The sequence below is a fragment of the Hibiscus syriacus genome, unplaced genomic scaffold (genome assembly GCF_006381635.1).
Source record: "Hibiscus syriacus cultivar Baekdansim isolate YM2019G1 unplaced genomic scaffold, ASM638163v2 tig00111002_pilon, whole genome shotgun sequence".
Classification (NCBI taxonomy): Eukaryota; Viridiplantae; Streptophyta; class Magnoliopsida; order Malvales; family Malvaceae; genus Hibiscus; species Hibiscus syriacus.
Window position 1 is genome coordinate 1,011,470 of NW_024062948.1, and position 15,666 is coordinate 1,027,135.

A 15,666-nucleotide genomic window follows, 5' to 3' on the forward strand; every position below is an offset into this window, starting at 1 on the left:
AAGGTGGCGTGATGTCGTTGCACATGCCCAACCCCCTTTACTCAAAAACGAGGCTACTGTAATTTTTTCAACACTTTGAAAGCTCCGTAATTGGGGCATTTTCTTGGAAATGCCACCAAAATTTTTGCTGATTTGATTATCTCTGGAAAGCTCATTGAAAATGCTATAAAAAGTGGAAAGATTGAAGTAGCTTAAGGGTCTAGCTCTAAAAAATATATATACCGAAAAAAGGAAAATAAAGTCAATAATGCAAGTGTCTACCACAAGAATACTATAAATAGTGTCACAATAACCCAATCAAGGACTGAAAGGAATGACATGAACACCACCAGAAATGATTCTAGGGGATCACGCAAGGAGAGAGAGAGGGTGTCCTTCACACCACTACCTGTACCCTATTCAGAGATATACGCCTCATTATTAAAGGCAAATATGGTAAGCCCTTGCCGTTTGACTCCTCTTCAACCACCGTACCATCTTTGGTATGACACAAATGCACATTGTGATTACCACGATAGAATTGCTGGCCATTCTATTGAGAATTGTTTTGCCTTTAAAAAGATAGTGCAAATTCTGATTAACACAGGAGGATTACAATTTGACTCGCCAGATGTATCAACACACCCACTACCAAATTATGGAGGTAAAAGGGTAAATGCAATTCATGAGGAGAATAGGAGAAAGGCAAAGACAGATGTTCATGAAATCAAGTCTCCCTTCAGTTGGGTATTCTAACAACTCTACCAGGTTGGCATGATTCGACAAGATCCTAAGCCAAAGACCAATGAGGGTGGACAATATTGTGAATATCACCAAGAAGAAGGGCACGAAATTCAGCTTTATCCTGAATTCAGGGGGTTACTACAAAGATTGATGGATAATAAGGAGGTAGAGTTCTTTGAAAAAGATGAGGAAAAAAGAGAAGAATATGTCTTTACGAAAAAAATTTTGAGCCCGTTCACAGAACAAACAAGTCAGTGGTCATCACTGTGAAACCATCAGTAATGAATTTTGGGTCGTCAATGCCAAAAGTTGTAATCACATCCCCTTCACTATTTCCATTTAAAGACACCCGCAAGGTGCCTTGGAACTACGCTGCCAATGTTTCATTGATAAGAGAATTTGGTTCGCTAGAGAAAATAAAAGTACTCGAAGATGAAGCACCAGGAGGCAACTTTATGACTGAAATAGTGAATGATGTTGGGAATTTCACAAGAAGTGGGAGGTGTTATTCTCCCGAAACATCAAAAGAAATGGACAAAGTGAAAGCGAAATGAAAAGTTGCAGTGGTACTGCAAAAGATATTTGATGATGAACCCCCACCAATAATCAATGAGCCGGTAACTGAAACACAAGCTCAAGAATTCTTGAAATTTTTATAACATAGCGAGTATAGTGTAGTTGAGCAGCTACACAAGCAACAAGCACAGATTTCAATTATGGATTTGTTAATGAATTCAGAAGTACATCGGAATACTTTACTAAGAGTGCTTAATCAAACATTTGTGCCTGAGGATATACCAGTGAACAAGTTGGATCGAATTGTAGGGCACATAGCTGCTGACAACTACATAACTTTCACTGATGATGAAATTCCTAATGGTGGAATAGGATCGATAAAAGCCCTTAATATCACAACTCACTGCCATGGTCATGTCTTACTAGGTGTTTTGATTGACAATGGGTTGCCACTCAATGTTATGCCTATGGCCACATTACGAAGGTTACCAGTGGACAACTCACATATGAGGGCCTACCAAAACTTTGTTAGAGCTTTTGATGGAACCCAGCGGGATGTGCTTGGAAAGATGGAGGTACCACTGTTGATTGGACCAACTATCTACAATATTGATTTTGTGGTGATGAACATCAACCCCTCATATAATTACTTGCTTGGGAGGCCATGGATTCATTCTCTAGAGGCAGTCCCTTCGTTCTTACACTAAAAATTGAAATTAATGTGAGATGGTCAGTTGATTAGTATTGGGGTAGAGGAAGAGATTATTGCTTCCGTGACGACTGATGCCCCATATATCGAGACGAATGAGAATGCTCTAGAGTGTTCCTTCAGAGCCTTAGAATTTGTCAACGTTACTTTCATTGTTGAAGGAAACAAGATTCCTCGAGCGCGTTTATCTAATTGTACTAAGATGATTGTGCAAGAGACTCTAGGAAAAGGAGCCAAAATAGGAAAGGGTCTTGGTAGATGCTTGCAAGGGACTTTATATCACAAATTTGTCATGATGAAGAGCGATCGCTTTGGGCTGGGGTTTAAGCCTGATTTTCAGCAAATAAAGAAAGAATTAAAAAGAGAGGTGAAGTAAGAAGAGCCAGACTGAAAGGAGAGGATATTCTATGGGAGCATATGTTTTTCCCTCCCTTGGAGAGCTCTTTCAAATTTGGAGGAGTGTTTGATATAGAGCAAAAGTTAGCCAAAGCAATTGATGAAGAAGAGCAGATGAAAGACAGAGACTTGTTCAATGAAACCATGGTGGGTTTGGTCACTAACATGATAACTGGGGACGATAAAGCGGGAAGATATTTGGCTGGAATCCGTCCTTGCTTCCCAGGGGAAACGTTGAAAAATTGGACTGCAGAGGATCTCCCCATAGTTTTTAAGATTAATTCAAAGTAATACCCATTACTAATCCTTATACTTTTGCCCATAAGTATTAAGGAATTTTCGTGAGGGTAGCTATGTTAACTCTACTTGCTTTCAATAAAAGACAGTCTTTTGTTTCTTAAATGGCCATTATTATTTACATTTTCATTCTTCATTCTTTATTCTTTATTCTTTATAATCATTTCATAAATTTTGGTCTCCTCCCAAATATATATTTGATTCAATTTTTCCCTTTGCAGGTACCACAATATCAATAGCATGAATGTTTCTGAATATAATATTGAGATAAACTTTGAGCAGCCTATATGTCTGGAAGAAATCAACAGGTTTTAGGATGAGGTAGAATGTGATGTTCCTAAGGAACTATTAAGACTAGTAAAAAATGAGGACAAACAAATCTTACCTCACCAGGAAGAAACTGAGGTTATAAACTTGGAAACTGATGATGATAAGAGGGAAGTGAAAATCGGTAGTGCAATTTCTATTGAGATAAGACAAAACTTGATAGATTTGCTCCGAGAATTCAAGGACATCTTTGCCTGGTCTTACCAAGATATTCCAGACTGAGTACAAACATATTAGTGCACAAGCTTCCGATAAAGCCTGGGTGTAAGCCAGTTTAGCAAAATCTCAGAAGAATGAAGCCAAAAATGCTGTTAAAAATAAAGAGGAAGTGATGAAACAGCAGGGTTTCTTCAAGCGGCAAAGTATCCGAAATGGGTCACCAACATAGTCCCTGTGCCAAATAAAAATGGAAAGTTTGCATGTGTGTGAATTACAGAGATCTTAATAAAGAAAGTCCAAAAGATAATTTTCCATTGCCTCATATAGATACTTTAGTGGATAACACTGCTGGTCATTCGTGGTTTTCTTTTATGGATAGCTTCTCGGGCTATAACCAAATAAAAATAAACATTGAAGATATGGAAAAACCACATTTGTGACTATGTGGGCATATTTTGCTATAAAGTGATGCCATTTGGTTTGAAAAATGCTGGGGCAACTTACCAAAGAGCTATGGTGACTATTTTCCATGACATGATGCATAAAGAGATTGAAGTGTATGTAGATGACATGATTGCCAAATCTAGGACTGAAGGTGAACACATTCAAAACCTGAGGAAGCTTTTCCAAAGATTGAGGAAATATCAATTGAAACTCAATCCAACTAAATGCACTTTCGGGGTAATATCAGGGAAACTCTTGGGTTTCGTGGTTAGTCAAAGAGGAATTGAGATCGATCCGGATAAAGTAAAGGCCATTCAAGATCTTTCACCACCTCGTACACAGAAAGATGTTTGATGTTTCCTAGGAAGGTTAAATTATATATCTCGATTCATTTCACAATTAACTGAAAAATGTGACCCAGTTTTCAAATTGCTTCGAAAAAATAACCCTGAAGTTTAGAATGACGAGAGCCAAAAGGCTTTGGAGATAATCAAGGCATATTTGTCTAATACTCCAATTCTGGTGTCACCAGTCTCTGGTAGACCATTGATCCTTTATCTAACGGTCTTTGAAAATTCGATGGGATGTGTATTGGGGCAGCATGACGAATCTGGAAAGAAATAGAGAGCCATCTATTATCTAAGCAAAAAATTCACCGATTGCGAGATCTGATACCCTTCAATTCAAAAGCTATGTTGTGCTTTGGTATGGGCTACTCGAAGGCTCAGGCAATACATGCTATACCATACTACTTGGTTGATATCTAAGCTTGATCCTTTGAAATATTTAATGGAATCATCAGCTTTAACTAGTAGATTGGCTAGATGAAGATGTTGTTATCAGAATTTGACATTGTATATGTGAACCAAAAAGCAATCAAAGGGAGTGCTATAGCAGATTTCCTTGCAAGTCGTGCCTTAGATGACTATGAGTCCTTAAACTTTAATTTTCTAGACGAAGATCTGATGTGCATCACAACCAAGGAGGAAATATTTTCAGATGATAAATCTTGAAGATTATATTTTTATGGGGCATCTAATGCTTTAGGATAAGAATTGGAGTAGTATTGATTTCCCCGGAAAATGTCTATTATCCTTTTACAAGCATATTAGAGTTGTTTTGCACCAACAATATGACATAATATGATGTTTGTGCTATGGGGTTAAGAGCAGCTATAGAAAGAAAAATCAAAGTGCTCCAAGTATATAGAGACTCTTCACTAGTGGTGTATCAATTGCGAGGAGAATGGGAGACAAATGATCCAAAGTTAGTGGAATACCAAAGATTGATCCTTGAATTGGTAAAAGAATTTGAAGATGTCAATTTCAATTATCTCCCTCGAGAAGATAATCAAATGGTAGATGTTTTGGCCACACTTGTTGCAATGTTCCAAGCAAATAGAAGAGGTGACATGATGCCAATTAAAATTCATATGTATAATACCCCGGCACACTGTTATGATATCGAAGAAGAGGTAGATGGTCGTCCATGGTATTATGACATTTTGCAATACATCAAGCATCAAACTTACCCATAACATGCGTATGAGATTGATAAAAAGATAATAAGGAGAATGGATGTCGAATATGTATTAGATGGGGAAGTTATATACAGAAAAGGTAGTGATCAAGTTTTGATGAGATGCGACAATGCCCGAGAAGCAAGAAGTATACTTGAAGAAGTGCATGAAGGGATATGTGGAACACATGCAAATGGGCTTTTTTGGCCAGGAAGATCATGAAATATGGATACTATTGGGCCACTATGCATTCAGACTGCGTTGATTATGCAAGAAAATGTCACAAATGTCAAATCTATGAGGATAATATCCATACATCTCCCTCACCTTTGAACGTGATGACTGCACCATGGCCGTTTTCTATGTGGGGTATGGATGTCATTGGGGAAATTACACCAAAGGATTCGAATGGACATCACTTCATATCAATTGAAACTCAATCCAACTAAATGCACTTTTGGGGTAATATCAGGGAAACTCTTGGGTTTCGTGGTTAGTCAAAGAGGAATTGAGATCGATCCGGATAAAGTAAAGGCCATTCAAGATCTTCCCCCACCTCGTACACAGAAAGAAGTTTGATGTTTCCTAGGAAGGTTAAATTATATATCTCGATTCATTTCACAATTAACTGAAAAATGTGACCCAGTTTTCAAATTGCTTCGAAAAAACAACCTGAAGTTTAGAATGACGAGAGCCAAAAGGCTTTGGAGATAATCAAGGCATATTTGTCTAATACTCCAATTCTGGTGTCACCAGTCCCTGGTAGACCACTGATCCTTTATCTAACGGTCTTTGAAAATTCGATGGGATGTGTTTTGGGGCAGCATGACGAATCTGGAAAGAAATAGAGAGCCATCTATTATCTAAGCAAAAAATTCACCGATTGCGAGATTTGATACCCTTCAATTCAAAAGCTATGTTGTGCTTTGGTATGGGCTACTCGAAGGCTCAGGCAATACATGCATACCATACTACTTGGTTGATATCTAAGCTTGATCCTTTGAAATATTTAATCGAATCATCAGCTTTAACTGGTAGATTGGCTAGATGGAAGATGTTGTTATCAGAATTTGACATTGTATATGTGAACCAAAAAGCAATCAAAGGGAGTGCCATAGCAGATTTCCTTGCAAGTCGTGCCTTAGATGACTATGAGTCCTTAAACTTTAATTTTCTAGACGAAGATCTGATGTGCATCTCAACCAAGGAGGAAATATTTTCAGATGATAAATCTTGAAGATTATATTTTTATGGGGCATCTAATGCTTTAGGATAAGAATTGGAGCAGTATTGATTTCCTCGGAAAATGTCTATTATCCTTTTACAAGCATATTAGAGTTGTTTTGCACCAACAATATGACATAATATGAGGTTTGTGCTATAGGGTTAAGAGCAGCTATAGAAAGAAAAATCAAAGTGCTCCAAGTATATAGAGACTCTTCACTAGTGGTGTATCAATTGCAAGGAGAATGGGAGACAAATGATCCAAAGTTAGTGGAATACCAAAAATTGATCCTTGAATTGGTAAAAGAATTTGAAGATGTCAATTTCAATTATCTCCCTCGAGAAGATAATCAAATGGTAGATGCTTTGGCCACACTTGTTGCAATGTTCCAGCAAATAGAAGAGGTGACATGATGCCAATTAAAATGCATATGTATAATACCCCGGCACACTGTTATGATATCGAAGAAGAGGTAGATGGTCGTCCATGGTATTATGACATTTTGCAATACATCAAGCATCAAACTTACCCATAACATGCGTATGAGGTTGATAAAAAGATAATAAGAGAATGGATGTCGAATATGTATTAGATGGGGAAGTTATATACAGAAAAGGTAGTGATCAAGTTTTGATGAGATGCGTCAATGCCCGAGAAGCAAGAAGTATACTTGAAGAAGTGCATGAAGGGATATGTGGAACACATGCAAATGGGCTTTTTTGGCTAGGAAGATCATGAAATATGGATACTATTGGGCCACTATGCATTCAGACTGCGTTGATTATGAAGAAAATGTCACAAATGTCAAATCTATGAGGATAATATCCATACATCTCCCTCACCTTTGAACGTGATGACTGCACCATGGCCGTTTTCTATGTGGGGTATGGATGTCATTGGGGAAATTACACCAAAGGATTCGAATGGACATCACTTCATATTTATGGCAACTGATTACTTTAATAAGTGGGTTGAGGCTGCCTCATATGCAAATATCACGAGATCTACAGTTTGCAAATTCATAAAGAGAGATAATTTGTCGTATGGGTTACCAGAAAGAATTATCACAGATAATGCCACCAATTTGAATAACAAGATGATGGTAGAACTTTGTACTCAATTCAAGATAAAACATTCTAATTTAGTGACCTACCGTCCAAAGATGAATGGAGCAGTGGAAGCAGCAAATAAAACTATTAAAAGGATAATCACAAAGACCACTGATACTTACAGAGATTGGCACGATAAATTATCTTTTACCTTATATGCATATCGAACTACAGTGCGAACTTCGACAGGGGTAACACCTTTCTCTTTAGTCTACGGGATGGAGGCAATCTTGCCAATGGAAGTAGAAATCCCATCACTTCGAATTTTGAAAGAGGTGAAATTGGATGAAGCTAAATGAGTTCAGGCTCAGTTTGACCAATTGAATCTCATTGAAGAAAAGAGATTAAAAGTTGTTTGCCACGGTTAGATGTATCAGAAACGGATGATGAGAGCTCATGATAAGAAGGTTCATCCAAGAGAATTTCAAGAGTGATCTAGTACTAAAAAAGATCCTACCAATTCATAAAGATTTCTGAGGGAAATGGATGCCTAATTGGGAAAATCCATATGTTGTCAATAAGGCCTTCTCTGGAGGAGCGTTGATCTTGGCACAAATGGATGGAGAAAAACTGATAAATCCAGTAAACTCAGACTCTGTCAAGAAGTAATATGCTTAAAGCAAAAGAGAAAAATAAAAGTTAAAAAAAAGAAAAATGAAGAAAGAAAAAGGAGGGTTTGAGATGAAAATCCACAATGGACATCTTGAAACCAAAAGAAGACTTTGAGTTGAAAACCTAAAAATGCGGCTCAAAGGTATTTTGAGATTAGGCATCAGGCAGCTAAATCCTCTTGAGAGTCTGATATTTTGAGAGAAGCTTAATGTCTACATACATTTTGGCAACCCTTGAAGTCCTCCAAACAGAAGCTCAACTCAATAGTTATATCAAGTGGATTGATTCAAGAACACTTGTGCTAGTGATCCATAGGGACATCTAACTTGTGGTTTTAAATTTCCACTATTTATGTGATTACCATAACTTTGTAAATTTAATTATTCCTTGTCAGTGAATTTGAAGTTCTTTATTTCAAGTCCCAATTCTATTACTCTGAATTAATACTTCCATAATAGAGATTCTAACCCTAATGCTCGAAGAGAGTAGGGTAAGACATGACCAAAGAAAATGCATGTGAGCTAAGAAAAAAGCACATTGAAAACACTGATATTTTGATATGTTGACAAAGATGAGAAGTTCAAAAGGAAGCATAAAAGGTTTTGTATGGGAACAAGAGAAATGAGAATTTGCATAAAATAGCCCAAGCAAAGTATGGAGTACAAACAAAAGATCAGACGACGCATTTTAAATGAAGATATGCAGGACCACAGAGCTTATAATATTAAAACAACATCATGCATACATCAGTATGCATCTATAAATAGGAGCATGCTCATTCATTCATATTCATTAAAATGCTTTGAATGTTTTGACAGAAATTCAGAGAGAGTCAATAACAATTATGATCCACCGTAAAAAGAGGTGGATCAACATTTTCAATGGAGAGTTCATAATGAGAAGAACTCATCTGAAAGAGGGAGAAGAAGTTCATAATGAGAAGAGCTTGATCGACCTATCACTCGATTCACGGCATTTCGAATCAGTGACGCCTCGCTTGAGGGATTGATATTTCCAGAAGAGTTCATAATGAGAAGAACTTATCATAAAGGAAAAAGATCATAATGAGAAGAACTTGTTCCTTTCAATTCCATCACAAAGAAGATATATCAACATTTCCAATGGAGAGTTCATAATGAGAAGAACTCATCCAATGAGAGAGAAGAAGTTCATAATGAGAAGAACTTATTCGATCTCGCATCAGTGTTTCTAATGGAGAGTTCATAATGAGAAGAACTTGTTCGACCTATAACTCGATTCACGGTATTTCGAATCAGTGACGCCATGCTTAAGGGACCAACATTTCTAGAAGAGTTCATAATGAGAAGAACTCGTCCTAAAGAAAAAAGTTCATAATGAGAAGAACTTGTTCCTTTAAAATTCACCACAGAAGGAGATGTAACACCCTAATTTAGGGGCTAAATTTAAGAAATTATAAAGTGGTGGATTTAATTGGTAATTTGGAAGAAAATTGAGTATTAAATTGTAAGATTTCAAAGTTGGCATACCGTTTTAAGAAATACAGGAAATTCAGTGGCTAAACTCATAGTTTAACCATTTTCTTTTGGAGATATTATAAACCCATTTCCCCGTGTGTTCTGCAGATTATTTCCCAGTTTTCCTCCCCCTTCAGTCCTCTTTTAAACTCCGATCTACTCGCCGTCCGACCTCTGATCAACGAACCGAAACCACCACCGTGTTCGTTATCGATCGAGGAATAAAACCCCTCAAACCTTTCATCGTGAATCGTCGTCGTTCGTCGTTAATTTCATTAGGAAGTATCATCAGTAATAACTCAGTTTCAGATGGTTTTTGGTCGATTCACGACGATCCGGTTATCCGTTTACGACACCTCCTGCACCATCGTGTTCCTTGCATCGTTCCGAGTTCGCCGGTGTTTTCTGTTTCTCTGTCATCGCCGACGCGTGGAGGGGTGAGACCGTCAAAGTTTTCGACGTTTTAAAATTGAGCTCTTCGCCGTTCAAAATTGTGAACCGAGCTTTGTAAGTGCCTCAAAATCACTTAAAATAATTTTTAGGAATTGTTAGAATTAAATTACAAGTTTTTGGTTAGTGATAAAGAAATCAACCCTGGATTTGTAACTTATATTTTATATCATCAAAGGTTAATGTTAAAGGTACTTAGATGGGAAATTATGAGAATACTCTGATATGGTAAAATTACGAAAATACCCTTATATTGTAGGATGACAAGAATTATCCCTGGAAGTTGGTTAATAACTCTAAAAAGACATTGATCCGATATAATTACAGATGTGCATAAGAAATGATAGTTTTGTTTAGAAAATTTGGATAACTGGTCTTTAACGCCAACAAGGGTTTATGCAAGATGCTAGAAGTTTGTTACGGAATAATTTCAAGTTCAGAGAATGTTCGAGAAAGCAATTGACCATAGGATCTTTAAATTATAATTATTTTGTTAAGAGCTAATATCGAGATTATCTAGTTAAGAAATTATGAAAATGCCCTTGAGAGGTAAAAATAGTCCGAGTTGACTCGAAATGAGAAAGTACTTTGAGGATTTGTACTTATCTCGATAAATTACGGAATTAATTGTTAAGATCTTATCTTTGTATAGAAAAATTCATGATATTCAGTTTGTAAAATATGAGAAGACATTGACCCGAAAATTTTCGAGTAATGAGTAAATACCTGAAGAATAGTTTATCTGGGTATTCTATTTTCAGAATTATTCGAAATGACTGAAATAAAGGATAAGATTTAATTTAATAGTAAGATTGGACGGAAGAAAAGGATTAAAATACACTTAATCTGTAAAATGTCCAAAATACCCCTGTAATTGAAATGACCCAAGAATATCACCAAGCTCAGGAATGATTGGATATCCTCGAGCTCTGTAATGATTGGAATAAAACTGAACACCAAAATGACCAAAATACCCTTATGGCCTATACCAAGTAAATGTCTTGGATTAATTAAGGAATCCAAGTAAGCATAGGTGTTAGACTACCTTTAAAAGTAATGGAACATAATTTAAATGAGTAGATCAACCCTAAAGTTATGTCAATACCTGAACGACATAGATATTACTAGAATATGTGTTTGTGTTCTCAAGTTTGGCTCGATGATAAATTTTGGAAGTATTCAGCTCAGCTCAACTCTAGATCGCATTCAGTATTAAGAATTGGACGTTTGTTCAATAAATCAACCACGAAGACCAAATTGAATGGAACAAAAGTACAACATGTATCTGAAATTCAGTAACGTTTGAATTACTCTGGAAAATCCCGAAGTAACTGGAATTCACTTGCATGCTAAATGAACTAAGTAACCTCAAGGACTGAGGATTAAGTAAGAGATTGAAATAAGTTTGGAAACTCGGATGAACTTATGTGATGTATCATCCCTATGGATTATGAACCACAAATCAAGTACATCAGCATTTCCTGGTATAGTTGAAACATGGAAATTAAATAAAGACCATTAGAATATTTGTTAGTCTCCTTAAGATCTGTTCAGTGATGAATCAGAAGATGATCCATGGATAATAATATTTGGTATTAAAGAGTGAATAACCTGAAAGGTTAATGAATTGACAAGTTGATAAGTATTGGTTATGGAAGCTATTCATCTGGAGTTGTTTGATAATCAGATTAATCGTCATAGATGGTAAAGATTATGAATACCCTTTAGATTTCGTAGAGCTTCCGAAAATTATTCGAATAAGATGATCCTAATAAATTATATTCTAAATAACTGATGATTCTGTCAGTTATTGAACTCTTCCAATAGTGATTCTAAATTCTGACATTCTATCGGTATATGAAAGATCCTTGTTTCTTCTATCTGATTAGATTATCCAGTACCTCATAATATCTGTAAACTCTGGTGTGTTCCCTAAACATATAAATATTTTATCTGATTTCTGACTTGAATACTATTCTGATACATGACCTGAATTTTGTTCTAATTTCTGATGTGATTCTGTTCTGATATCTATTCTGAATTCTGTTTTGATTTATGATATCTCCATTTACTGACGAAAAAATGTTTTAACCGGGGGTATTGTTGAAGGAAGTATTTCTGCATGTTCCTCGGCTTTGTGCTCAGGGCCTTACAAGTTGTGTGGGTTGGGTGTATGGTTCTGGGGAACCTACACATTATGTTGTGTTGGGATGGTGGGTATAGATATATATATTTTAAAAAGATATGAAAAATTACATGGTTTTTGGGAACACACTAGATAACCTATTCTGATCTCATGAACTCAGTCATCTAAAATATTTCTCTGAACTGAAAGCTCATTGTCCGTTACCACCTGAAATATCAGTAGGAAATATATGCTTATCTATATATGCTCGTTCATCAGCATCATCTGGTAGTTTTGTATTACTGAGCTTTCCAAAGCTCACTCTTTACTCATCTTTTTAGACTAAACGAATTGTACCAGCGCACCTATCGACTTCAGTAAGGGAGTTCTTCCGATGCTATTTGTAGAGTAAGGTACATGTGATTAGGGGGTATGTAATTGTATTTTGTTTTACATACAAGTATGAGAATCTGTTTTATTTTTTAATAGTGACAAATGAATTTATGAGTTTACAAGTTTTAAGAAAAGTTTTAAATTTTCTGCTATTTTTACAGTGGGTTGCTCTGGTGACCCTAATGTGACACTCCAGATCGGATCGGGTTACCCGTATTGGTATGAGGGGGTTACATTTAGTGGTATCAAAGCTATGGTTTGAGTCAAAATTTTTCAAGATAGACTGGCCTGTCGAATGTCAAAATATGTTTGATCAGTACATGCCCCTAGACTACAATCGTACCTCTCTGAGCTGGAACTCTATGGCTGAGTCCCTATCTGTAATGAGTAAATCGAAGTTTCTATCCGTTAAGGCTATACTTGTACAAAAAGGAATACCAGTAACATCTGTCTAAATGCTGTAAAGTACACCCAAGCCATGTGAGTGTTAATTATCTGAGGACTGCTGACCCGACTCCAGAAATGAAATTGGGATATGCTACTGCTTTATGAGCCTATTCTCGTAACCAAGGCTGAATTGATTTCACAAGGATAAAGTTGTTTCGATTATTTATTTCAAATAAGAGAGAGTTCTGATAAGAAGGTATACTCAATTGGTTAAGGATTAGTGGAGCATTCGTATTTCTATAAGAGCTACATGAAAGATTTGAAAAAAAAATGATAGAAGTTTCATTTCTGCAATAATGTGACATGAATGAATTTCGAGGACAATATTCTTTTAAGGAGGGGAGAATTGTAACACCCAATTTAGGGGCTAAATTTAAGAAATTATAAAGTGGTGGATTTAATTGGTAATTTGAAAGAAAATTGAGTATTAAATTGTAAGATTTCTAAGTTCCCAGACCGTTTTAAGAAATACAGGAAATTCAGTGGCTAAACTCATAGTTTAACCTTTTTCTTTTGGAGATATTATAAACCCATTTCCCCGTGTGTTCTGCATATTATTTCCTAGTTTCCCTCCCCCTTCAACCCTCCTTTAAACTCCGATCTACTTGTCGTCTGACCTCCGATCGACAAACCGAAACCACCATCGTGTTCGTTGTCGATCGAGGAACAAAACCCCTCAAATCTTTCGTAGTGAATCATCGCCGTTCGTCGTTAATTTCAGTCGGAAGTATCCTCGGTAATAACTCAGTTTCAGATGGTTTTTCTTCGATTCACGACGATCCAGTCATCCGTTTACGACACCTCCCGCACCATCGTGTTCCTTGCATCATTCCGAGTCCACCGGTGTTTTCCGTTTCTCCGTCGTCACCGATGTGTGGAGGGGTGAGACCATCAAAGTTTTTGATGTTTCAAAATCGAGCTCTCTGCCGTTCAAAATTATGAACCGAGCTTTGTAGGTGCCTCAAAATTGCTTAAAATAATTTTTAGGAATTGTTAGAATTAAATTACAAGTTTGTGGTTAGTGTTAATGAAATCAACCCTGGATTTGTAACTTATATTTTATATCATCAAAGGTTAGATGTTAAAGGTACTTAGATGGGAAATTATGAGAATACTCCGGTAGGGTAAAATTACAAAAATACCTTTATGTTGTAGGATGACAAGAATTATCCCTGGAAGTTGGTTAATAACTCTAAAAATACATTGATCCGATATAATTACAGATGTGCATAAGAAATGATAGTTTTGTTTAGAAAATTTGGATAACTGGTTTTTAACGCCAACAAGTGTTTGCGCAAGATGCTAGAAGTTTGTTAAGGAATAATTTCAAGTTCAAAGAATGTTCGATAAAGCAATTGACCATAGGATCTTTAAATTATAATTATTTTCGTTAAGAGCTAATATCGAGATTATCTAGTTAAGAAATTACAAAAATGCCCTTGAGAGGTAAAAATAGTCCGAGTTGACCCGAAATGAGAAAGTACTTTGAGGATTTGTACTTATCTCGATAAATTACGGAATTAATTGTTAAGATCTTGTCTTTGTATAAAAAATTCATGATATTCAGTTTGTAAAATCTGAGAAGACACTTGACCCGAAAATATCCGAGTAATGACTAAATACCTGAAGAATAATTTATCGGGGGTATTCTGTTGTCAGAATTGTTCGAAATGACTTAAATAAAGGATAAGATTTAATTTAATAGTAAGATTGGATGGAAGAAAAGGATTAAAATACACTGAATCTGTAAAATGACCAAAATACCCCTGTAATGGAAATGACCCAAGAATATCACCAAGCTCAGGAATGATTGGATATCCTCGAGCTCTGTAATGATTGGAATAAAACTAAACACAAAAAAGACCAAAATACCCTTATGGCCTATACCAAGTAAATGTCATGGATTAATTAAGGAATCCAAGTAAGCATAGGTGTTGGACTACCTTTAAAAGTAATGGAACACAATTTAAATGAGTAGATCAACCCTAAAGCTATGTCAATACCTAAACGACATAGATATTACTGGAATATGTGTTCGTCTTCTCAAGTTTGGCTCGATGATAAATTTTGGAAGTATTCAGCTCAGCTCAACTCTAGATCGCATTCAGTATTAAGAATTGGACGTTTGTTCAACAAATCAACCACGAAGACCAAATTGAATGGAACAGAAGTACAACATGTATATGAAATTCAGTAACATTTGAATTACTCTGGAAAATCCCGAAGTAACTGGAATTCACTTGAATGCTAAATGAACTAAGTAACCTCAAGGACTGAGGATTAAGTAAGAGATTGAAATAAGTTTGGAAACTCGGATGAACTTATGTGATGTATCATCCCTATGGATTATGAACCACAAATCAAGTACATCAGTATTTCCTGGTATAGTTGAAACATAGAAATTAAATAAAGACCATTAGAATATTTTTTAGTCTCCTTAAGATCTGTTCAGTGATGTCTCAGAAGATGATCCATGGATAAGAATATTTGGCATTAAAGAGTGAATAACCTGGAAGGTTAATGAATTGACAAGTTGATAAGTATTGGTTATGGAAGCTATTCATCTGGAGTTGTTTGATAATCAGATTAATCGTCATAGATGGTAAAGATTATGAATACCCTTTAGATTTCGTAGAGCTTCCAAAAATTATTCGAATAAGATGATCCTAATAAATTATATTCTGAATAACTGATGATTCTGTCAGTTATTGAACTCTTC